At 36.3% G+C, this 27,695-nt stretch overlaps 1 protein-coding gene across 2 annotated transcripts in view; it reads left to right on the top strand.

The window, feature by feature from the left end:
- Positions 1 to 313: 313 nt before the first annotated feature.
- The window catches only part of LOC134539962 (high affinity cAMP-specific and IBMX-insensitive 3',5'-cyclic phosphodiesterase 8-like), a 240,847-nt gene continuing 213,465 nt past the window's right edge, over positions 314 to 27,695 (top strand). For both annotated transcript variants that reach the window (XM_063382353.1, XM_063382352.1), the window contains exon 1: positions 314 to 447. The gene's annotated coding sequence lies outside the window, so the exon portion shown is untranslated. The remainder of the gene's footprint in view (positions 448 to 27,695) is intronic.

Below are 27,695 nucleotides of genomic sequence, written 5' to 3'. Positions count from 1 at the left end.
TCCTCCATGAAAGATTTTGAATTAAAAAAAATTATATTTCCTCAGCCCCCTTCCACTTTTTTTTTCTTTTCTTTATCCTAAAACACACTCGTCCCGTTTGATGCTATATACGTCCTTGAAAATTAAACTTTGTCCCTTCAGAGAAGAAATATTTTACTGTTGGGTCAAACAACGGTACCAAAGTATTGAGATCAAATGTTTCAGATTCTCGCCGCTAGATGTCTCGAGCGGCGTCGCCCAGCAGCACGCCTGTGTGTGGGGGAGGCGCAACAGTTTGCTGGCGTGCCGTCGGCTTGCCTTGCCAGTAGTTGTAGTAGCCGCGTAGCGGTAACACCTCGGGGCCTAAGTGTCGTCGCGTTAGCATGGGAAGTGCCATCTGGGAACTGGAAACGGCCATAGTTCGTCTACTGACAGTCACGTCCACTGACAGGCTCGACTACCAGCAGGGTGAGCCACCAAGATTTTTTTTTTTTTTTTTTTTTACATTTTAAACAAAACAAAAAAGTCAGAATTGTGAACCCCCAGATAAACTGTCATTGTTGTCGTTAGACGGTATCAATTTCGAACGAATTTGAAGTTTTTTTTTTTTCCAAATGCTGGGGTCAGTGAATTTATATCGGCGGCGGTAGTAAGTGAAATCTCAGCGCGTGTGCCTAGCAAATCTGCACGCACCCGTGTTTTGACGTAATCGAGCTACGCTCGGCAAATATGCTCACGTGACCAATTGTTGACTTTGGCTTTTGGCGGGACGCTAATAAGAAGCGTGCTCGCCCCGCGGTGAGCGGACAGCGAGCCTCCGAAAGATGTTACGTGTTATTTTTTTTCTTCTCTTTCTTTCTTCACCAGCGTCTTTGTCTGTTTTGGCAAACCTAAAAACCAACAAAAAACATTGTAAATGTGTAGAGTAGCAGCTTCATGCGAATAAAGTGAGCCACCAGTTGTGGTTAAGTTGGGTCAGCTTCATTATCTTTAGTTATACTTAAATTACCATTTCAACCAAGGTTTACTTATTATGTATTTACTTTACTGAAATAACCTAACCTATTTTTAATTTAATAATTATTATCCTTGATGTTCACTACTCTAAACATTTAGGCTGGAGATATTGCAAGTTTCTATTACGGGAATTTTCCTATATCAATTGTTTACATGTTTGATTTTGATATATTTACTTAAGTGCATTCTTGAGAGAGACCTGCATTGTACCCTCTTAAGAAAAGAGTTCGAAAGAATATTCAGCCAAAATATATCCGTGACAGCAGATAAGCATAGTGAATTTTAAGGCATCCTGCTGATTGGGTGACCCAAATTCCCCGATTCGATAATTTTGTTAGTAGCTTTAGCTACTGGCGTTTTACTGCGTTGTATAGAATAACGTTATTAATTTTGGCAGTTGGCACAGAACTTGGAAGCTGAAGCACAGTAACCGTCCAAATAAGTCGGCAACCGACAAACTTGATCATTCAGAACTTAATAAAAGGTAATGCCGCTAGTGCAGGAACTGTTAAAAATAAAATAAAGAGAAATAAGTATGAAATGTATAACCAGGAGCGCAACAACAAGGGGGGCAAGGGTATTTTGCCCCTCCTCTGAAACGTTGAAGTGGGGGCAAACGGGGGCAAAGAAAGTGCTGTGTAATCAATTTTTAGATAATAAAACTGCTTAAATAGCATCATTTTCCTCCTTGAAATACAATTTTTCCCGGGGGAGGACCCCCGCTTCAATAGGGGGGATCGATGATTCTTTATAAAAAGGAATATTGCCCCCCCTTTGGAAATTTAGTTGTTGCGCCCCTGTGTATAACACTATCTAAATCATGTTCCACAGTATTATTCAGTTGTATGGGCAGAGTTACTGAATATACGCAATATTATTTATTTAAAACTTTTTTTTATGAAAATTACTGCAGTTGCTGGCCTACGTTATAAAGGTTTTACATCGCCGATTGAAAAAATTGGAAATCCCACATAACTGTACCTTATTGCCACCGAAGCATGATTCGAAATGTTACAATTGTTCACATTTCAAATCACCCAAGCAGTGGTCCACAAACGTGACTCGTTTCACAGATTGATGGTAAGGAATGAAAAAATCACTTGTATGTACAATGTGCTGCTAGCTATAAAAGATAACTTAAAGGGGCCTCGGGGCTGATTTCCGAGCTATAAGAGCTCGGGGGCGCTAAGGGCGGTTATGGGTCGCTCATCACATGCCTCGTCGCCTCTACGCGCCGGGCATCGAACTGGCGTGATGCCTCTATGGGACTTCAAGCGGTTACCCTATTATTAAAAGGTTGATTATTGTCCCTGTAATACTTATGTACATTACTAAATACCAGTTCTTCCATATCTTTTTTAACTCCAGTCTTATCCGCGGTCCTAAAATTACATTTAAAAAAAATTGGTTGTCTGTAAAGTCGGTTTACGGACGATCGTTTAACTTGACAACGTCATAACAAAACATTGATGAAATGATTACATACTTTTATGAATAAAATTGAATCATTTTTATTGAATTATCATTATTTTGTATGGATAAAAAGGAGTGAAATGAAATCTACAATTTAATTGATAAATTTACTTTTATTTGCACTCATTAATTCTAATATGTTTATTACTTTAACGAAGAGATTATTTTAACCATAACTTTTATACATGTTTGCTATTTAACTTCTTCCAATCTGTGTTATTCTGTTAAGGATAGGACGATGATAGGAAAAGTAGGAAACGAATGGGAGTGTTTAAAGTTTAATGTGCCTCGAAAAAGTCAAATCAATGGTTGTTCCAATCGAGTGGAAGAGAGATAGATGCGGCGCAAGCGTACTATGAGCGTAACGGGACAATGGGTAATCATTTATCGTGCGTGCAGCCGGCGTTCATCGATTTATTAGACGTTGTCACGTCAAAAGAAAATTCCATGAAACTTGTTTAGTCTAGTTTAATGGCTCTTAAACGCTTTTCGTAATGAGACACCTTAATTTAGATGTTACAGCGATAGTACAGTATTGTGTACGGTTCCTTGAATTAATGCTGCTCTTAGGCAGTAACCGAAATCGCAAAATGTATATATTTATACGTTCTTGTACCCGGAAGTAACATCACAATGGCAGCGCCAACTGAAAATGAAGACTGCAAGTATGTAAGTAAACGAATCTGTATGTATACTTCTCGGGTACTTTGAGGTAAAGAAACGTCTATATTTTGAACAGCGTTGAAGGTTTTTTTTTGTTGAACGCTTTAGTTACTAAAAGACTCATAAAATAATTTTTACTTTATATATGAACTAGAATTAGCATATGTAATGAATTTTTTTTTTTACATGTTTTAAAAAAAGTTTCGACAAATACATACATACCTATATAGACTTTATTTCGTAATATAAAAAACTAAGGTAAAATCGTAAGTCGATACCCATACATGTCTGCGTTTGTAATTGAGTGTAAAATTGTACTATTTTCATCTTAAAATATGTTTCTAGGAATAAATTTAGTCACTGAAAAAAAAATTTACCTGTTTTTGGATACTAACATTTATAGAGGCAAAAATTGTATCCATCGTAATTGCTCTGTTACGGCACAAGAGTAAGTAAAATATGCAAGTACATAACTGTGAATTTGACATTGGACACATTAAACTAATTAAATTTAATTCTACTGTGCTGTTTACAAATATTGAGCCATTCTTATTATCTGCAGGCATACATTTTTAGGTTGTCTTTCAATCTGGAAAAAAAATATCGAAATTTCTTGCTGTAGTTGCTATTTTTATAATATTTTCTTAGTTTTCAATACAGCTATAAAATTTGTCGTTCATATATTTCTGAAATATATCTGAAACATTGCGTGCAGCAAACGTGTAGAATAAGTTGATTAAATTATCAAATGACACGCATTTGTTTAAGTACAAAACTGATGATGTATTTGTGCACCTTAATCAAAAATTATATACATATGAATAGGTACTAAAGTACCGCTTACTAAATCTATAAATCGAATAATCGTGTGTGGGTTCGTTATAAAATGTTCCAAGTTAAAACAGTAGGCCTATCTTTTGTTCAAATGATTTGATTGATCATCCTGTTAAAAACTTTTGCTTTTATAATTCATTAATTTCTTTTCAGAGGTTGTTACAATTCTGCGGGAGATTTCAGTACCTGCGTTGTTATAGTTCGAACTAAACATTTTTGTAGGTACTGTTTTAACAGTGTATTTTCAAGAGTGAAAAAAATACTCTCGAAAATACAGTTTACTGAAATAGTACGGAATAACTTACTCATCACAGGAAATTGCGCTTCTGTATCTGTGTATGACGCTGGAGTCGCAATCGAGGCTTCTGACCGATATGAATAAAATCATTTCCCATCAAATCACGTTCGACACAATATGTGACGTCAGGGTGACACCACTCACGCGCGTGACAAACTTCCAAGTTACTAATATAAATATATATATATATATATATATATATATATATATAATCTGTTTCCATCAGAATTTTGTTTTCGCTTGATGCCAAGACTGGTGCATTAATAGTAATACAATTATATTTCGTATTTTTTTTTATGTGACTTTTACTGAATTTATCTTTGAAATCTTTGAGCTGTGTTCACGAACAATGATTTTTTTTTAATTCACGTCATATTTAAATTAATATTATTTATCTCAAACATGATTATTAAAACTAAACATTGATGGCTATTTTATGCGTGGTCAATATGTAATGGCTATAATGTGTGTGTTGATATACGTCAATATTTAGCCTGCATTTTGCAGTATTTCTATGTTTTATGTTTATACGCTACATCATTCTAACGAGCAAAATAAAAGTTTTTTTTTTTTTTAGAGAAGTTTAATTTAAGATCCGGTGAAAGCATTTTCAGCTCGTATAAAAAAACTACCCATGAAAAAGCATTAGATTACGGAATGCATTAAACTTTTTATTTTATTTAAAATTGCAGATTAAATATAAATATATTGAGTCACACCACTAACTTAAATTATATGGAAATTATCTCTGAAGAGGTTTAAGCTTTGTATGTTAAAAATAGACAATTCCATGTAAATAGATACACTTGTATGAAATATGTTCATGTTACTTTTGTTAATTCAATTCATACAAATCACTCTGTGATCTAAAAAAAATTTTTTTGATAAAATGTTTCTAAAAGCTTATGAGGGAGTCCAGAAACTGGTTTTCTTGATATCTGTAGACAACTTACGAAAATACCTCACAGCAAGAAATGTTAACATTCTTGATTATGGATATACATAGTTATATTGTTTCATTTTAGATAAGTTAGCACTCACTATTCATCTAATGTTTTGGAAGTTGTTTAAAAACAATTGACTATTCAGACAACTTAATAGTTACATTTGCAACGATACTGATTATAATGTAGGCAGGTGTGCGAATAACAGTAAAGCATAAATTTTCATTATTTATTAAAAATATTTTATCGGGTAAAATACGTTGCATGATTGTTTCGAGCCTCATCCAACTTGCTAATAAGTTCAAGCGCATAGTTACGTTTGACTTCACGTATTTACTTGAACCAGTTTATTTAACCATTTTCCTACACCCATTTGTGACATTTATTTCTAGTTATGGTAAGCTGGAGGTAAATAGGATAAAAAAATTAACTTTTTCTTAATCACTCTTGTATCTTCGAAATTTTTCGCATTATTATAAATTCATCATTATTTGTTGTAAAAGAATAAAATAACACGGTTTTTGTATTTTAAAAATTGTTCACCCACAAAACGTTTAACAAAAATTTCTTCTAATCCAACTAAAATTTCCTCCAGGCCCCTATTACGATTACTGTTAGGCTGGGGAAAATTTGTGCTCAGTGAACAATCTTTTTTTTATTAATATAAATATATCACACACATTCTAAACAATTATTTTTAAGGGAAAAAAATAAGAATAAATAAAAATTTAGATTTTAAATAATATAAAATCTGGAACAAACTTTGTTGTTATGTGTACAGAAGATATTTGAATATATATTTTTTATTACTGCTTGATATATGAGCAACTTTTGCAATATTTTAAATTAATATAAATAATTTAAAAGCGTGAAAAATTAAAAATATTTCTTACTTACCCATTACAGATCTAATACCAATTCGAATGTTACACAAGGTATTGTTCTACATGGATTGAGGTTTAGTTGTTACTAGGAAACGTGAAAAGGCAATCCAACAGCTGGCGAAAGTTTGCTGATGTATATATGTATGTATGCATGCATGCATGCATGCGCGCTAGTCCATTCCTATTGCGAAACCACCTTCGAGGTCATGTAGATTTCCCTTTTGCCACCAGCAGAAATTTCGTGGCGTATAATTCACCGGAGAAAATCTCTTTGCATTCATTCGTCCGCATGATCATTAACCTCACTCGATGTCATAACCATGCAGCAATTTCCATCTCCCCCCACTACCACCCACCCACCCCTTCACCACCTCCTTCAACACGCCAGCAACAATAACCGCAGTTTTGGTGAAGAACCGGTTTCCTCGTTTGGCCACGCAATGCGCATCACGTAGCAAGAAATACGTTCCGTTACTTGCGTCAGACGCATCGGTGCGCAAAGTTAAAAAATAATAAATAAGAAAATAATGCATCGATACCACATTTGCGCGGAATTGACGAGTGCCCGTTTAGCAAACTAATAGTCGGTCGAGGATGGACTTTATTGGTTCACATAGTGCACTAATGCTCATCTGAATTTTTTTTGTAACAACTTTTGGGAAGTCTTGTATTTTGACAGCCGCAAAAAAATTAAACTTAAACATAGCATTATACCGTCTTTGAATAATCCTTTCATTGGGGGAAATATTGATTTTAAACGATTTCATGGCTATAATGCCATAGTTTACACTTTGTCACAGAAAACCTCAATGATGGACAAAAAATTGGTACACATAATCTCGCGGAGAAGAAACCTGTGCCAAATTTTACGTGCCTAGGCAGAACAGAGGAAATCTGTGGAAGGAATCGTCTAAACAACAATGGGTCAGATGTAACATTACATTAGAGGTAGTGCGTTTCCACAAAAGTTTTGTTTTGAAATGATCGCCTGCAGTTTTCAGGGATGAAAGCCACAACCATAACCCGAACAGTTCCGATGTTAACCGAAGTTAAATGTTAGGTTAGGTTCGGTTCGGTCTGTGTAATAAATAATGGTTATTTTTAATTTGTTAACTTTGTTTTTAACTTTTAGCTAGTCTCGGAATTGTTTCGCGAAATATGCATGCCACTATTTGTAGCTCACTTGGAAGTGGGTTAGAATATTTATAGAACTGTCATTCAGTAAGTCTGTGAGTGAGTCGCGCACGGAGTTGTATATACGCGAGATGACGCGTTATTTTGTACGTTTCACTTTATCGAATCTTGAACCCTTTAATGCCTCTGGGATGTAATTTATCTGCTACACAATGCTACGATTGAGTAGAAAAAAATATGGTGAGTATGACGATGTGTTAAAGGATAAGTATGATGAATATGATGACGAATTTGAAGACAATGATAACGAATTCAAGGATTATGATAACGAATTGGAAGATTATGATAACGAATTGGAAGATTGAGACAAGAATTGGAAGATTGAGACAACGAATTGGAAGACTGAGACAACGAATTGGAAGACTGAGACAACGAATTGGAAGACTGAGACAACGAATTGGAAGACTGAGACAACGGATTGGAAGACTGAGACAACGGATTGGAAGACTGAGACAACGGATTGGAAGACTGAGACAACGGATTGGAAGATTATGACAACGGATTTTAAGAAGAAGATTTTAAGAAGATCATGACGAATTTGAAGATCATGACGACGAATTTGAAGATCATGACGATACATTTTATGATTGTGACGACGAATTTTATTGTTATGGCGATGATGAATTTAATGATTATGACAATGATGAATTTAAAGATAATGACTGTTGAATTTTACGATAATGACTGTTGAATTTTACGATTATGACAATGATGAATTTTGGGAATAAGATGATGAATTTTATGATGACCTCGATGGATTTTATGATTACGATGATGGAATTTATGATTATGAAGGTGAATTACTTATTGCGGTGGTGAGTTTTGTGATTACGATGGTTATGTGATCACGATGGTGAGTTATGTGATCACGATGGTTAGTTATGTGATCATGATGGTGAGCTATGTGGTCACGATGGTGAGCTATGTGATCACGATGGTGAGTTATGTGATAACTGTGGTGTGTTGTGTGATCACGATGATGAATTTTACGATGACGAGTAACTTCATGTTTGTGAACACGTGATTGTAAGACAGGGATCGGTCTGTGCGAGCGCGTGTCGGAGCCCCGGGTTCCGCCCGCACTCCCCGAACGAGCCGGCGCGGATGTGTTGATCGCTGCAGCGGCGGCGGTGGGCGGAGGCGCCGTTATTTCATTAGCCGAGGCGGAAGAAGGGCGCGGCGTGTGTGTGTGGGGTTAGAGGATGGGGAGGGAGGAGATGTTTATGGGAAGACGGCCAAAGTTAATACCATTAACCTCCGAGCGCAAATAATCGTTCTGGCGACGCCAGCCCGGGTCCCGCGCGGTCAGATCGTGGCACGGAGGTATAAGAAGTCAGGGGGTGGGCGCGTGCGTCTTCACCGCATTAATTATTGAAGTCACTCCGTCCGCCTTTCTCATCCAGACAAAAAAAAATACATTGTCTGCTCAAAATGTAATTTCTTGCATTGGCATCTCAATAAGTTCTGCTTCGTGGTCCCAACTCGGCAGTAGCTGATCACATAACTTGTTGCCAGTCTTGATATGTCTGGAGCATAATAGCCCAGGAATTTTAGTGTTTTACCTGGGAAAAAAAATGTAGTTTTGAAATTTGGCACAGACGTTCCTTTGGGTGTTAAAAATTGATCCTAAAAAGTCCCCATCTCTCAAATGCCGGCTTCATACTGTTTTAAGGCAATAAGGGCGTGAGTGCCGAAATATGCATATCACGACTGTTTCGCGAAAAATATTCATTCAGTTGTATCGTAACTTGTAAAAGATGTGAAGTAAAAGGTGTTTAGTTATTTAACATCCATTATTGTTGCATAATACATAGCAAAAAAATGAAACCTGATCTAAAATCAATTAATGGAAGTACACAATAAAAAAATTAACCAGTCCATTAAAGGTCCTCTTCATCAGAACCATCAATGACAACAACATTAGTGCATGTTGCCCCACGACATTTGGCACACATAATACCACACTGCAGTCCAGCCCGCACACACTCGCATTTGTAGCTGCATTCACTTTTACAGTTACATGATATCAAATTCAGGAGCTGTTCTGGAGCTGGAGGAAGGGATGTTGTTATAGGAATAAGTGTGCCACTCACACTTTTCCATCCCCACTAAACAGGATCTAATGAATGGCCCAGCCACTCGACCTGTAGGTAAACCCGAAGAGAATGCTGATCACATGCGGCACTGGTTGGTGGAAGAGAGGCTAGCTGGAAAGAAGCACTAACAGGCATCTTTGCTATCTTGCAGGTATACATATACTCTCATTTCATTCAAAGTGGAATAGTTATCATGTCCCTGATACATTTTCTCCAGCTGCAATAAGGAACTTCTTGTCCGCATGTGGACATGTAAAAACATGGAAACATCTTTCTTGATGATGTTCCATGCTGGCTTCTTTCCCTTACCGAAGAAAGCACTGGTTGTATCTGATCCAGTCATAGCATGACAAAACAAAATATAGTTTTTCATTTCACCAATGTCCTGCTGAATAGCTGATGTACTGTAAATCTTTCCTGTTGTCTTGCTTGAGGGTGGATGGACAATTTCAATGTGTGCATGTGTAGAGCAGCAAATTTACTTCCAATATTATTACTATCCTGAAGGTCACTGAAATCGCGAATTTTTCCAGTCTCTATAAATAAGGCTTAATTTTTTTTCTGTGTATAAAGTAATAAAAACGAATGGTTAAGGACTAAGGGCCCTTAACTTTAAAATTTTGACCAAATTTTGATATATTAGAATGAATATTTTTTGCGCAACAGTCGTGATATGCATATTTCGGCACTTACGCCCTTATTGCCTTAAAAAAAGTATAAAGCCGGCATCTTAGAGATGGGGACTTTTAAGGATCAATTTTTAACACTCAAAGGAACGTCTGTGCCAAATTTCAAAACTAATTTTTTTTTTTTAGGTTTGCTCGATTTTTTTCCCTAAAATGCCTGATAACTACATCACAGCTCCACGCATGATTGATTCAGCGACTGTCCAATACTCCTCATATTTTCTCTCAGCTCACCAAATAGTAATGTCAATGTTAGCACCACCACTCACTTAAATATATAACATTTTTCCGCAGCACACATAAATCGTATTTTTTTTATAAATTTTAGTAATCTGCTCTTAGTTTGCAAAATGTGTGTAACTATACATTTCGACGAGTCTTAACGTTCAGGAACGTTTATTTTTCGGTGGCAAACGGTGGAGGATTACGGCCGGAGCAGAAACCGAAGACGACAGACCAAAATTGAAGAGCACCCCGTCTTTGGCATACAGCGACGGACACACACGGACCTGGCGGAAGATCTCCGACAGACAAGCCGACGGCCAAAAATAAATACGTCAATCCTATTTATTTTACACTATTCTTACGTGGGAGATATAGGATTGAAATCTTAGTTTCAAGAGATTTTTTTTTTGCCATAACAATTTGGTTTCTTTTAACTTTCGAAATTTGTCTTCGTTAAAGAATATTATTTAAACTAAGTGGAATGCTGTGAAGTTAATAGTTGACCGGCTACTATAAATAGTTTTCTCTATTATCTTTGAAAGATTTGTGCAATGGGAGTGCATGGTTTGACGTAATCTTTTGGACATACGCCATTGCTAAGCACTTTTTCTGTAGAAGAAAACTAAAAAATACCGTAAGACAAAAAAACCCAAATTAAGCAAAAAATGGCTGTTGTCAACAGGATATAAACACCACATAATATTCCATAACAGGAATATGGTCAACAAACAAAGAAAAACAAAGAAAAATGGACTAAGAGAACGAAAAAAAAAACACAAATGATGACAGCACAAAAATATTGAACCCAAAAAAAAATTCAGCACAACAGTTGAAACGAGAAAAAAACACGACAAAACGAAAAGACAAAACAAACACAATAGTTATCCCAAACAGAAGAGAATAAAAAAAAACCCCACAAATGATGATGTTGAGGTCATGATCATTTTGTGTTGAATTTGATTTTCGGGAGTGACTGTAATTAGCTGTAGTAATACTATCAACATACACTATGTCTCTGAAAAGCTTGAGTGCATAGTCTCTTCCTTAACGAAAGAAAATTTTCAATATTAGACGTTAAAAAAAATATATTTTTCGCATGAAGTTTGTTGAAAACGGTTGTGTTTTTTGGATCCTAATTCTTCCCCTGAACAGCGCGTAGCGCGTGGCCAATCAGCTAATGGGTGCGCCTACATCAAAGAGTCCATACCTCTCCTGTGTTGTTAGGTCAGTAAAACAAACATTTATTTTTGTGTCAGCGTTGTTTCGGCTCCGTCCAAACAAATAAAAAAATACGTGTTAAAAAAAAAAAGGTTTTACAAACTAAACACACTTACGGAACATAACGTACACACGGGTTTAAACAACAAAAATGTACTTTCGTAATAAGTTTTGCAATAAAATAGCGTTAATTTACAATAGGTAGGTACAAAACTAATGCATATTAAAAATTTTCTGTTTGTCTTGTTTTTTTATATGCACGGAGACCGGGGTAGAAATTAAATTTGACAAAATGTCATTGGACATTTCCAGCAAACTCCGTCATTGATGTGACTCTCTTAGTGGCACATTTTTTTAAAATTTACTTTTAATTTATTAATTTAATTTTTAATTTTTTTTATTTAAATTTATTGTTGTGTGTCAGGGTAAGATTATGTGGAAAATTTAGTTTTTTTTATCATGCTCTTATAAGTGGAATTTTTATCTCATAAATATGTTTTAGTAGGGTAGTCAAACAATTTATCAAATAGCATTGTTATGAATTTTAAAAAAAGTTTCAATCCACCTCAAGTGTGTTTATAAAAAGGTATGGCACCAAACCCAGTTTTGAATCATGTTCCAAAGCAAAGGTAAAATGTGGCTCAAGCAACAATCAAGAACTTTATGTAAATTACACATTCACTGAAAAAAATAAAAACAAAATTAAAAGTTAAGATTCCGAATCATATAAAATAGTTACAGGCTTTTTTTGTTAATTAAAAAAAAATATAGGTGAAAAACATATTTCTTTGTGTTACTAAATGTACAAACAACCTTTTTTTAAGATAACTAATTTCAATTTTACTAATTTAAAAGTGTAAAAATAAAATTTTATATTTTTAAAAATTCTTTTGCAGGTTTTGAGAAAAAATTTGGAGGGGTTCAGCGAATAAGGTCTAATTTCTCGACAGGTTTGAATTTGATGCTCGGACGAACCTGATTTTTTTTTTGACGTGACGTCTAATAAAACGATAAACGCCGGCTGCACGCACGAAAAAGTGTCCCATTACGCTTTGTTCCGTTACGCTCATTGTACGCTTGCGCCGCATCTATCTCTCTCTTCCACTCGATTGGAACAACCATTGATTTGACTTTTTCGAGGCACATTAAACTTTAAACACTCCCATTCGTTTCCTACTTTTCCTATAATCGTCATATCTTTAACAGAATAACACAGATTGGAAAAAAGTTAAATAGAAAACATGTATAAAAGTTATTGTTAAAATAATCTGTTCGTTAAAGTAATAAACATACTTGAATTAATGAGTGCAAATAAAAGTAAATTTATCAATTAAATTGTAGATTTCATTTCACTCCTTTGTATCCATACAAAAGAGTGATAATTCAATAAAAATAATGAAATTTTATTCATAAAAGTATGCAATCATTTCATCAATGTTTTGTTATGACGTTGTCACGTTAAACTATCGTCCGAAAACCGACTTTACAGACAACCAATTTTTTTTTTCCCGTCTCTCCTTCGCCGTTCGTAACCGCAACGCGCCTCGTATCCAATACGTATCGTTATCGTCCGTGGTTGTATTGACGCTATCTCGATCCGATATTTGCCGCGGGAGCTCCGGGCGTAATACCGTGGCGGCCTACGAGGCCAGTATGTTATCAGCTGGAATTTCCCACGCAGTATGGTCTGGGGGAAGAGATGGAAAAAAAAAAACCTCTCCCCCCTTCAATTTTATTGACTGCGGTCTCACATGCACGCACATTCGTTAGGTTGGCAACAATATTGGAAAATGAACTGACAAAAATTTGTTTTCCCCATCTGTGGATAGTTAATTAGTCGCGTAACACAGGCGCGGTCATATCAAAAAACCTGAAGTGATACGAGCTCGATTCCCAGCTGGGGTCGAACCCCGGGGATTTTTTTTTTTTTTTCGGTAGTTTGGAAACGTGGTGGAACGTTTCCTTTGATTCGGTGGGTGTCTTCGAATGAATCCCTCTATTGCCCAAACCCGCTTATAGTTTTTATTTCTTTCATTGATTTATTTAACTGACGATATTAACCACACACAAACGTTTCCAAACTAGGGGCAAATAAATTAATTTACAAACCAAACATTTATATATATGTAACTAAGATAACTTCGAGGAAATTTATATACCGAGAAAATGAAAACAACTTACAAGTACAATAAAATACAAACTAAATAAACAAATTAATATAAATTTTTAGAAATAATATAAATTTTAGAATACTACACATAGTTTAAAAATAATATTAAATAAAAAAATATTATGCTTATTACAAATCTATTCAAAGAATATTTCAAAATAAACTAAAGAAGTACATTTGTTTGCATTTCCCAGCTAAAACAATGTTACAAATGGGAAAACATTCCCGGAATTAATTAGCTAATATTTACGCTAATAATTAAATTACAACAATGTGTGCTGTCCACCCTTTCATTAGGTCCACAACTGACCCTCCCCGCTGGAGCTCGGGTCGACACTGCTCGTCTCTATTCGCGCGACTCGGTCCCAACTCACTGTCCCGCGTTCCTCACTCGTCCGCCGCACACACAACACAGCCCCAGATGCACTAATCATCGCGAGCGAAACCCCCCCCCCCCCCCCCCCGTCACTCGTCACTCGTCACCCACCATCGCTCGCCAAAAGGGGTGTTCGCTCGCCCTCTTCACTTCGCTGCCCACGCGGGCCAGTCTCCCCGTTTGTATGCTTGCCGAGTCCCCCGCCTTGGAAAGGTCTCTCATCCCTACCGATGTGTCACGTCGTCAGAATATCCCCTCGACTCAAACACCCGAAGATACGAGAACAGTGGCGTCCCAGTTACGCAGCTTCGGCGCAGAGGGTGTCTTCTGGGAACGTGTCGAACCTTCGAGAGCCGCAGAGAATCTCCGGGCTCTGGGTTGATAAAGCGCTCGGGGAAAGGGAAGATGGGTAGCTGGGCGCCGCTTCTAATCGGGTTTACCGTGCAGCGGTAATGGATGTTCGGGCGCTACCTGCATCGCGTCCCTCCCTCGTGGCATAATATAATAATATAATATAATGATAAGGTTTCATTAGCTCAATAAGATTAATGTTTGTTTGCAGGAATTATTTACACACTTATTTCAGTCGTTTAAGCAAAAACAAATATAAAAACACATACTTAGGGGTTATAATATTTCCATTTAATATTTTAATGATGCCATGGAAGTATAACTTTTAACGTGTGATGAATTTCAACTAGATGGACACAATTTTAATAAAATATCTTGTCGAATATTAGGTCCAAAGCTTGGGTTTTAATGGAACCGTTTGTAATAGTTTAATATCTCCGGCTGTTTCGTGCTCATAATTGCTATCTGCGTTTGATGGCGGCAAGCAACGTTTGCAATAACTTAGGCAGCGTATTCTAGCGGCGGACGCGGAAAGTATGTGTGTGATTCGCGTCCAGATATTTTGGCAATTGTAAAGCTGCGAATATTATTCATCCATTATTTATCACTCTTGGCATTATATATTTTTTTAAAGAATTCTACGTTAAATTTCGTTTCCGAATTTAGTATTGTAAGTTTATTTGCAACATGAACAACATGAGAACACGACTTCGCTCCTCATTAACCCAGGTCAGATTATTACACTTAATTGTTGAGTACTGAAAGACTAGCTATTTATTGACGTGACAACGTCTAATAAATCGATGAACGCCGGCTGCACGCACGAAAAAGTGTCCCGTTACGAACATTGTCCCGTTACGTTGTGTCCCGTTACGCTCATTGTACGCTTGCGCCGCATCTATCTCTCTTCCACTCGATTGGAACAACCATCGATTTGACTTTTTCCGAGGCACATTAAACTTGAAACACTCCCATTCGTTTCCTACTTCTCCTATCATCGTCCTATCCTTAACAGAATAACACAGATTGGAAGAAGTTAAATAGCAAACATGTATACAAGTTATAGTTAAAATAATCTGTTCGTTAAAGTAATAAACATATTTGAATAAATGAGTGCAAATGAAAGTAAATTTATCAATTAAATTGTAGATTTCATTTCACACCTTCTTTGTATCCATACAAAATAATGATAATTCAATAAAAATGATTCCATTTTATTCATAAAAGTATGCAATCATTTCATAAAATTTTTGTTATGACGTCCGTAAACCGACTTTACAGACAACCAATTTTTTTTCTTCATACTCTGGCCGCGAAGTTGCACGAGAGAGAGAGAGAGAGAGAGAGAGAGAGAGAGAGAAAGAGGACGAACATTTCGGATGTGTTCGGGGAAACTAAATCGGGGATCAGTGAATCGTTGGCTTCCGTCGTCACTGTGATGCTGTCATTTTCAGGTTGCGATGCAGTCCTGACCTTTTTCGGAAAGTCAAAGCGCGCGTGTTTAGTGTGGGAATGTTAACCGGTTGATGTCCGGGGAGGGGGGGGGGGGGGGTTAGTCACAGTGTCATTTCGAACGTAAACTGGACACCTGTTTGACAAGACTGACGCGGGAGTGGGTTCATTTCGGTGGGCGTTCAAGTTGTTTCATGTCTGTATGTATATACATCTGTATGACGCCTGTCGACAACTAGTGACTGTCAAAGAAAAAAAAATAACGTTAAATTTAAGAATCAACATTAGAAACCAATTATCTCGGGATACTTTTTATAAATCTTCTGGTGTTCTGGTAGTGAAAGTTTGCTTTCTTAACACATTGCAATTTACCTTGGAACGTTTACAAAACATTCAAAAGAACTCTTTAGATTTATAACCAAGACATTCTTCTTCTTCTTTATACGTACATGAAAATCCTGTCGTCAAGTAAACACAGAACTCCGGCGCAGTTTCAGCGGAGCTCGAGTTATCTGTGACTACAAAAAAAAATTGGTTGTCTGTAAAGTTGGTTTACGGACGATAGTTTAACGTGACAACGTCATAACAAAACACTGATGAAATGATTGCATACTTTTATGAAGAAAATTGAATCATTTTTATTGAATTATCACTATTTTGTATGGATACAAAGAAGGAGTGAAATGAAATCTACAATTTAATTGATAAATTTACTTTTATTTGCACTCATTAATTCAAATATGTTTATTACTTTAACGAAGAGATTATTTTAACTATAACTTTTATACATGTTTGCTATTTAACTTCTTCCAATCTGTGTTATTCTGTTAAGGATAGGACGATGATAGGAAAAGTAGGAAACGAATGGGAGTGTTTCAAGTTTAATGTGCCTCGAAAAAAGTAAAATCGATGGTTGTTCCATTCGAGTGGAAGAGAGATAGATGCGGCGCAAGCGTACAATGAGCGTAACGGGACACCGCGTAACGGGACAATGTGCGTTACGGGACACTTTCGTGCGTGCAGCCAGCGTTCATCGATTTATTAGACGTTGTCACTTAAAAATATCTTACTTTTGAGGTGCACTGTTGTTAATTGCCTGTTAATTATCTGATGTTTCTAATATTGCAGAGGGACGGAAACACAGAGCTAAACAGGGATTCGGAAATGACGTGGGAGGAATGGCCCTTAGGCTATATTTATGATGATGGTAACGAAGATGATGTTGGAGGTGGAGTTATGGATGGATGGATGGATGGATGGATGGATGGATGGATGGATGGATGGATGGTGCTGGACAAGATGCTGGAGATGGTGATGTGTTGTTGGTGATTGTGATTGTGATGCTACTTGTGTTTGGATATTGTGATTGATACTGTTGGTTATTGCGATGGTGACTCCCACGGCATGCTAGTAGTTACATCGTTTTCTAGTCGATACTATTTGTTTGAGGAATTTCCATGTGAATTCATCACGATTGCTGTCCAGCATTTTGTGTTTTGGCTCAAATTTTTCTCAACAATTATTAACTAAATATTATGCTACGACGTGTAAAACGCAACGCATAAATATTCGTTCCTATGATCACTCACGTGACCTTGTTAGAGCTCGAAAATAACATGTAGGAACTATTTGGTAAACTATAGAAAGAAATTTAATTTAAAAAAATGGTTGTCTGTAAAGTCGGTTTACGGATGATAGTTTAACGTGACGTCATAACAAAATATTGATGAAATGATTGCATACTTTTATTAATAAAATTGAATCATTTTAATTTTAATAATAAAAGAATAAATACTTGAAATTATACTAGTAATCAGATTTTTAAAATGCAAGAATAATTAACCTTTACTGCTGAAATTGTTGTTGTAATAAGCAATGAAAACCACATTAACTTTTCACTTCACTTTATAAACAGTCGACGAAACAGTTCACGTGTAGATGACTTGTAATTAATTTTAAAAACTGGCGTTTAGCTATAAAGTTAAAATATAATTCTGAACAAGTTTTGATATAAATAAATTGTAATCAAATATCTATCACCAATTATATGAATCACCATAATTTTTTAGCCAATTTATTAGCGTAACGGGACACAGCGTAACGGAACAATGTGCGCAACGGGACACTTTTTCGTGCGTGCAGCCGGCGTTCATCGATTTATTAGACGTTGTCACGTCAAAATCCACACAGTTGGTAGCAATACCAAGTATTTTAGACGACCATCTGGGCAGGTAAGACCGAGCTACCTTCATTAATTTTTTTTTACCTGAGCCTTTCAACCGTCTTGACGCGTGTCGTGGATGTCCATCCGTCACCGGCGCCTGAAGTGACGCTAGGGCTGAGCTTTGGCTGACTCCCTAAAGGCGTTCTAAATCCTCCTCGACCTTAGCCTGTTTTGTAGCTACGTTGACGTGTTTTTTTTTTTTCTCCGAGGCTGACCGGGGCCGTTTATACTTCTGGGTTACGTCATCACTTGGGGGAAGGAAATTTTCGCGAAAAAAATCCGAACGCCTACTAGACTGCAACAAGGTATACCCGCACCAGCGGTTTCTTCCTTGTGATTGGCGGCCGTCTTGCGAGATAAAGTCGTTGCCTTGTTTGCACGAGCCACTAAGGACGAGTTTGCTTTCACACTGAATTAGTGTGATTGGTTGTTGTAACAATCGACATGCCTTTCAGAGTAAGTCACCCAATCACGAAACACAGACGATGCTACAGTGTTTTAACTTCCAGCTACTCTCGGGATCTTTTAGCGAAATTTTCATGGCCATAGTCATCACGATTTAACCCTACTTTTTTTAAAAAAAATTCGTTAATTCCCAAAGAAACTCCACTTCACTCTGCCGCAAGGATCGGCGTTATCGTGTTTGATAGTATCCAGAGATCTGATATTCGTGATTCTCATATCCGTGCATCTGACATTCGTACAGCTCGGACTGCGGCAGTTGCTTCATTGTTGCCTATACAGGGTGTATAAAAAAATAAGACATGTCAGCTGTAGGTGAATACAGGTTGGTTCGAAATTCGTAGCACATACGTCAGGGGATGATAAAACAAAACGCAACTAGATAAACGCGAGTCGGTGTGTAACGTCAGTAGGTGAAGCGCTTTCAGCAGACGGTGTAATAAACGTGCATTTCACAGCAACTGTCAGCATCTGTGCTGTTGGTCTCCATGCTCGCATACGTTTGAAACTCGCAATTCGAAACTCTAAACTTCTATCTCTGAGGTCGGATCCGGTGTTAGCGTTAGAATTGTGACAATATTTGTATAGACATTTCCAGTACGGTTACGTATCATAACCCATTAATTCTTTTTTAGATATCACTGATTATATGAACAGACACTAGTAAATGAAGGATCTATATTTTGAGTGCATGAAAACGCGTGTTAAAAATATAATGGGTGACGTTTCACTTATAACGTACCTATGTTTTTTTTTTTAAATAAATAAAACGTGATACAGATTCGTTGATTTGACACTGATTTATATGCAAATTAGTGTGGTTTGCTAATCTTGTGATAGCGTGCGACTGTGAAGACATCTGAGCGTAAATCTGTACCTCATCGCTAAACTAGTTGGAGTCCAGAACAGTTGGTATTTGTTTCACTGTAGATGATGTCTCAATATATTTTTTCTCCATAGAACCGTAACACGCTCAGATTTTTTTATAGTGCTTGGAGAGTGTTTTAAAAGTCTTAGTCCAAAGGTTTATTTGAGCTAGACAAACGCAAGTTTGTTACGATGTTATGAACTCTCGGCTGTTGTTAAAAATGAATCATAAGTATAATATTGCCAGCAACACGCAAATGGAGGTTGATGAAAAAACACGGTTATCATTGAAAGAGCAGTTATTCAAATAATGAATGTTTGCAATAAAGAACGTTTATTTAACATATTTTGGACATACAACATTGCTGTTTTACGCTGGTTGTCATCTTAATTAAAAACTCAGGATTCGCAGCACACACGAACAAAATATGCCAACAGGAATATTAAATATACAAAAACTACTCTGGACCAAACAAAATTAATATTTTCTGTAATAAAAAAACCGGCTCTCTACTGTGCTTATTCTTACTTTTATTACATCCAAACTAGAATACTGTTTTGTAATATGGAATTCGATCACAGTGCACTATGCACTATGTCTCATTTACTGTTTCGACCGCTTAGTTCTCACAGCATGATTTAAGAATTCCATTTTACAATCATATCACAAATGAGACTTTAATATTATCTGTAAACAGAAATGCTTGATAAATAGGTGCTTCAGAAATTATCATATTAACTGTTAACGAACTAAAGCCTTTCACTGTAAAGATAAAAAAGTTTAAAATTATTATATTATATGACTTTAGTTTATGTCGTTGTAAAGATCTACAAATCTATTTGTATTCTTGTTAAAATTTTGGGAAAGCTATAAGAAAATTTAAACTTGGTTGTTATGAACTTTGTTAATGTAAATATTTCTGTCTTGTGTGTTTTGTCGTCACATGTATTATCACCGAATGTATCTTTTAATTCGCATGTTTGTGTTGTATTTTTTGTGTAGTTGTGTATGTTATATTGAATTGTATGTTTTATGTATTTGATTTGTTTGTGTCATTCTGTTAATGGGCCTCAGCTGTTGGATGGCACATAACACAAGTAAATAAATAATGTTATATTATTGAAATTGCAGTGTCTTTACTTTCATATAAAGTTCTCAAATTGTGACTTAGGCTTTTTGGTACTGAGGCATATAAATATAAAACTATTACACCAACCACAATTTATAAACAAAAAACAATAAAGGGGGACTTTGGATTTATAACTACATTCCCAAATGCGCTGTCTACTTAAACGGTAAAATTATAAGTTGTAATAATGTATAAAATATAGTTTATTTTTAATTTTGACATCAGAAATGTTCAGACCAACATTATTCCAACTTTTAAAATAAGCATATTTATATATAACTAGCTGCCCGACCCGGCTTCGCACGGCTATACTAATGGAAAAAGAATTAAGCCACATCTCCCATTTACAGTATTGGTAAATAATAAAAAATTCCGTGAAAATTTAATACAATTTAAAATTTAATACGTTGTAAAATGTCCCACCCATTTCATTACGTTCGTTAGCCGTATATTTACATTATACAGAAGGCATGAACAATGCAAAATACTGTTCTCATGCAGACAAAGTACCCACTGTTGCCTGGTTTTAACCACCTATGCTATGGGATCTAATTTTCGGAAAATGTCATCCTGCGTAACATAAGGAACATTACTGTGAAGTTTCAAGTCTGTAAAATATATATACTTGAAAAAAAAAAAAAAGGGCAATTTTTGATATTTAAAGTACTTGCAAAATTTCAACGGTGATGAGGACTGCACTAACAATGAAATAGCCGTTGCCATAGAGACGAATGAAGCATCAACAAAGCAACAGCCGTTGCCATGGTGATTTCCTACCAAAAACTGGAAATAAAAAAAAAATTTAGGGGTGGACTACCCCTAACATTTAGGGGGATGAAAAATAGATGTTGGCCGATTCTCATAGATACCGGATAAGCACAAAAAATTTCATCAAAATCGGTCAAGCCGTTTCGGAGGAGTATGGCAACGAAAACTGTGACACGAGAATTTTATATATAAGATTATATGTAAATACAGGAATAAAATTATTTCTGCATTAATATGCTTAACTTAAAAGTTGGAATAATGTTGGTCTGAACATTTCTGATGCCAAAATTAAAATAAAAAGTTTATATATATATATATATATATATATATATATATATATATATATATAAGACACTTCGAACTGAAGAAGTTCGAAACAGAAAACAAATACTTCCCAATCCCGAATGGGAATACGAATCATAAAACAGGGTGGTTTTTCTACCAAGGATTTTGTTTTTCAACTTTTTTTTATAAGCACACCTTTTAGATCACCGTAGTATAAAAAATTCGCGTTGTTAGCTGTAGCTTTTAGAGATTTCATTTATTTTTAGGGTGGGCTCTAAAAGCTTTTTTTTTCTTCTCTCTCTTTCAACATAATCCTCGGTGAATGCTCTTAGGCCGGGTTCATAAAGTACGTAGGAAACGCAAAGACGCAAGACGCTACTAACATAAGAAATAAACTGTATTTAATAAAGCAAGACATTCGGGGAATTCTTTGTTATCATGTGAACTTGTGAAATTTTCTTTAACAAGTAAAAAAAAAAAAATACTTAAAAAAACTGTACCTTGGCTGCATCTTCAAGTACGTACGGCTGAAATGCAAGGAGAAATCACAAGAAGATGAAAGTTGGTCAATGCCGCCGTTACGATATTCCATCTCGCGTACTTTATCGAACGGGTATCTAAAAAACGTGGTTAATTAAGTTTTTGCATCTTGGGTTTCTGGCGTAGTTTGTAAACCCGGAGTTAGTCTGAAATCGCAATTGAAGAAATTACATTACGTCGTGTGCATAGTATTTGACCGCCATGTTTTCTAACCGACATATTCACAACACGCAGAACGGTCGTATCCACGGGAGAGAGATCGCGCATATAGAAGGGAAGTTAATTTTTTTTTGACGTGACAACGTCTAATAAATCGATGAACGCCGGCTGCACGCACGAAAAAGTGTCCCGTAACGCACATTGTCCCACTACGGATGTCCCACTACGGATGTATCCTGTTATGCTCATTGTACGCATGCGTGGCATCTCTCTTCCACTCGATTGGAACAATCATCGATTTGACTTTTCAATCATATTTTCGTCGTTTGAATTATTAATATTATGCAATTTAACGATCGTCCACCGATTTTCTGCACAATCGGTACGGTTATTGAAAAGTAATGTTGAATATTCAAATGCGTTTTAAAACTTCCACAACACAAAACAAAATTTCTTTATATACTAACATCTGAAACAAGTATTTCGAATATGGCCTCGTGGCCGTGCGGTTAGCATCGCTGACTACCAATTTAAAGGTTGTCGGATAGAATTCCGGCCGCTGCAATATTTTTTTTATACTTGTAAAAATAAATACGGCGCCCGCGACACTTCAAAATTAATAAATATATTTGAATTAATGAATGCAAATAAAAGTAAATTTATTAATTAAATTGTAGATTTCATTTCACTCCTTTGTATCCATACAAAATAGTGATAATTCAATAAAAATGATTCAATTTTATTCATAAAAGTATGCAGGGGTAGATTTTATCATACAAAAGATAGAAAAATTAAAAAAAAAATTCTTCCTCAAAGAATATAATATTTTTAATGCCTAAATGGTTTGGTTGCAAAAACCTATTACGGCTCAGTCTCAGGCCGAATATGATATTTAATTTTCTTCTGGATCAATCATTTCATCAATGTTTTGTTATAACGTTGTCACGTTAAACTATCATCCGTAAACCGACTTTACAGACAACCAATTTTTTCGGATGCATGATGCACCATCAGTAAGAGCAGATTAGATTGCAATTTTGGTGGGTGTTGGAAACAGTTCATATTTATTTATCCTATGGTGGTAAGAAATCATCGAAATGCAAATTTTATCAGTTTGAAAACTATCCTCATAATTATTTAGATAAATGTATTAAATTACTTTTTTTTTTCTTCTGAAAGTTGTTTATACTACAATTTTTTTTGCTTAAACTATTATAACGTAATACAGTTTATGATTTGAAAAGAAGTGTTTACAAACTGATGTGTAGCTGTTGTAGACAAACATACTTAAAATATTTATAGTATTTACTAACACTACCATGTGTAGGTCAACGATCATATGTTTGGTTATAAACGAGTGGTGTAAATAACTTAATTCATATTATTAGTTACTATTAAAATTCTTAGTGACTATATTGGGGCTATTTACCCGCGTTTATGGCTTTACTACCGTTCGGGGTTTAGCCTTAAACCTATACTCGTTTATGGCTTCAGTCACCTTCCTTAGAGGCGATAAAGGCACTTTAAGCACCATAGAGCGTCCCACTTACCATCCCGCCACACTAACACACACATCCCTGACAAGGCGGGCCCCTTAAACCTCCATGCATAACCGTGCGAAGTTAATCCATATAAAACCCTATATTCTCTTCCCCTCGCCTCGTTTTTTTTTTACCTTTTCTTCCCCAACTGGTAGCAGTACAAAAAAAAACTCAGGTATCTAAAGTTTTCTGATATGGAGTGACTCGCCCGAATACTTCGCGTTCGTGATCATTAGGTTGTTTTTTATGTTGTATAAAAGAAAAATGAAGGCCACGTTACGTTATTTAAATAATAATTTTATATTTTATTATTAAAATTATCACAAAATTTAGATTTTTTTTTAGGAGGGTAGGTTTTTGTTCGTCTGGGTGAATGCATTTGAAGTGGAATGTTGGTTGGGTCAGGTCAACGACATTTGAAATACTTAAAAATGGTAAATATTGAAGAACTCTTACTTTTTTTTAAAATATCTTCTTCGAACCACGAAATTCGGAAGTTTTCGGGCATCAAGGGGTGGTCTGGTCACGTCTGAATTACTACGTGGTAAAAACGTGAAGCCGTTTTTATTTGCTCAGTTCATGCATGATCTGTACCGTGTTTGGATTTTTTTCCCGGAACATTGGCTGAAAAGTATCGTTTGCATCGTGGTAACAATTTTGTAATGACATTTTTTTATTTACGGACGAGACTGCGAGTTTATTTTTAACGACGGAGGTTCTAAATTCATACTTAAGATCATCAGACGTGGTCAAGCACCATTTCCGCAATGTTTCGGGCGTGACAATATGGCGATGGAGAGGTGAAAAAAATGGGGTGTGGCTGTGTCATGGATACGGCCGTGTGTTGTACATAAATACGTGTACGTGACAGGTAATATTATAAATACAAAATATAAAATACGCTAAATTATGTATGTTATAATGATATTCACTGTAACTATTTTACACTGATGTTTTATATATGCAATCGAATAGATTTTGACGAGAGCTGACGATTGAAACCCAAACGAACGTCGTATCTTTGAGTCAAAAGTTATACTAAATGGAAATCTCGAAACGCAGCAAAATGACCTCAAAATGGCGGACGCTTCCCCCTCCACCGCGCGCGATGCGTCACAGTCACTCACTTAGCGTAACGAATTCTTTGATATTTTAGGTATCCAGTGGTGTAATTAAAATTTGAAGATGATGGATATGTAGCTGCAACACCAAATTTTATCCCCCTATTTTGTTATCATTCGTTTTTGGAATTGCCTCCCTCTATGGAAGCAGTTTTAAAGACGCATTCACGTCAAAAAAAAAATCTCGATCTACGTCACAGCATGCCATATACTGACAATTCCGTACTCGATGTTCGGTTTATTTTTGACGTGACAACGTCTAATAAATCGATGAACGCCGGCTGCACGCACGAAAAAATGTCCCGTTACGCACATTGTTCCGTTACGCTGTGTCCCGTTACGCTAATTGTTCCGTTTCGTTGTATCCCGTTACGCTCATTGTACGCTTGCGCCGCCTCTATCTCTCATCCACACGACTGTTTATAAAGTGAAGTGAAAAGTTAATGTGGTTTTCATTGCTTATTACAACAACAATTTCGGCAATAAAGGTTAATTATTCTTGCATTTTAAAAATCTGATATCTAGTATAATTTCAAGTATTTATTCTTTTATTATTAAAATAAAAATGATTCAATTTTATTCATAAATGTATGCAATCATTTCATCAATGTTTTGTTATGACGTTGTCACGTTAAACTGTCGTCCGTTAACCGACTTTACAGACAACCAATTTTTTTAGTGACATTTTGGGCCATCCCGTGCAACTCCGCGTGAGGTACGAGATGACAAACAGCAAGGAAGGAACCTTGGGAGGAGAGAGAGAGAGAGAGAGAGAGAGAGGAGAAAAAAATAAAGGCCAATTTGTTGGATGCTAAGTTTCGGAACACACACAAGCGACTCGCGCGCTCCCCAGCGATCTCTTTCTCGGTAATAATTGGGGAAACAAACGCCCGAAGCCTTGTCGTTTGGAGCGCGATGTAGTTACTTTCAAGCGAAACCTTTACAGCCGGTAGAGCGGTATCAGAATCACAGGGTGGCAGTAGTGAGTAGGCAAAGGAGTTAACGTTCTTCAAATAATTCATGCAACGGATAATTTTGATAGAACGCAGTTTTTTTTTGGACATGCGCCATTGCAGTTTTGCACTGTTTGTCATGGAGAAACTCCGGAAAAAAAATTTAAAATAAAAATACACACACGCAAAAAATATTGAATTATATAGGACAAATGAAGGACAAATGAAACCAACGATGAAGCTGATCAAGTTTTATGTTGACGTGTGTAACGTATGTGGCGAATGTGGTTTATTGGCGTGGACTTGAAAAGAAAATGATTTGAATTGAACCATATTTTCAGCCGGTTACAGACTGCAACAGCAGCGCATGAGTTCTTATGCTTCCCAATACTTTTGTAAACGTTTACACACTTTCTCGTACGTTCTCATACTTTTGCAGACTCTTGCAGACTTGCATGCTCTTGCAGATTCTTTCATACTCTTGCAGACTCTTGCGTGCTGTTGCATACTCTTGCAACTCGTAATTCGCCACTCTAAACTCTCAACTCTGAGTTTGGATTCGGTGTTAGCATTAGAATTGAGACAATTCATATAGAAATTTCCAGTAGGGTTATTTATAATATTACAGTTATCGTAAACCCGTTAATTCATTCTGAGACTCCATAAAAGACGTAGAAAGACGCTGCTAAATAAAGGTCTCTTTTCAACACATGGTCAGGCATGTTTCAAATATTACAGTTCTCTAAAAAAAAATTTCCTTTCCCTCTTTTTCTGTGAAATTTCACTTCCAACGCACATGGCTGCCACGCACCAATGTCTTTTTTTTTCTTTTTACGTCGATCTCACAACCAGTTATTTGAACTGAGATGGCGAGAAGATCTAACCTCTAATTCAGAAGGGTCGAGAGCCATCAAACGCACTCAACACAGCTGCACATTAAGGCCCCCGCCTACCTGGTCACATAGACGGTGCGCAGAGCTTCAGGAAAAACAACGCGATTTCAAAACTACTCAATAAAGCCGAGTGGGGTATGTTTACGAAAAGCATTTAAGAGTTCGCTGAGGCCCGGAAAGTACTTTTAATTTTGGATCATGTTTTTAAACTGTATTTCTAGAAGAGTTAAAATGGCTAAAACGCATATTTTCAGAGTAATTTTTAGGCGTAAAACAACCAGTACAGATTATTAAAAGCACTTAAGGAACTTGCATTACACCTTTATCTTCATTTATCGGCCATATAATGTTGCGGTCACCGCTAAAATTTCACAGTTATCCTGTGACGACGAGAAGACTGCGCGTCAATTCAGAGTCTTGCGCTTAGAGGCGATACCGCGCTAGAAATACCATCGAGCGTCGCGCTTATCATCCCGCCTCACTAACACACATACACCCCTGACGAGGTGGGCCCCTTAAGTGTGAAATATTTTACTGGTTTAAAATGTGTTGTTAAAACCCAGTCTAATTCATGTTTTTTTTTTTTATGTTTACAAAACAGCTTCTTCTATTACGTTTTTTGAATGTCTCTTGCAATGAGGAACATTTATTTTAAAGAAACATTTGGGCATACGCCGTTGCATGTTTTCACTGTATGTCATAGATACACCACAAGATTGGAGGATAAAAGATGAATACACCAAAAAAAAAAAAAAAAGCCAAAAATCTGCCAATTTTAAATGAATAGACAGCACAGAGAATTTCGTGAAATGAATTAGTCGAAAAAATATCACGGTACAGATGAATACAGTTGTTGTGCTGTCATCGTCGTTGATTCATCCAGAATATCTGT

This window comes from Bacillus rossius, chromosome 16 (genome assembly GCF_032445375.1).
Source record: "Bacillus rossius redtenbacheri isolate Brsri chromosome 16, Brsri_v3, whole genome shotgun sequence".
NCBI lineage: Eukaryota > Metazoa > Arthropoda > Insecta > Phasmatodea > Bacillidae > Bacillus > Bacillus rossius.
Note: the sequence above shows the minus strand (reverse complement) of the source record. Positions and strands in the feature narration are given on the sequence as shown.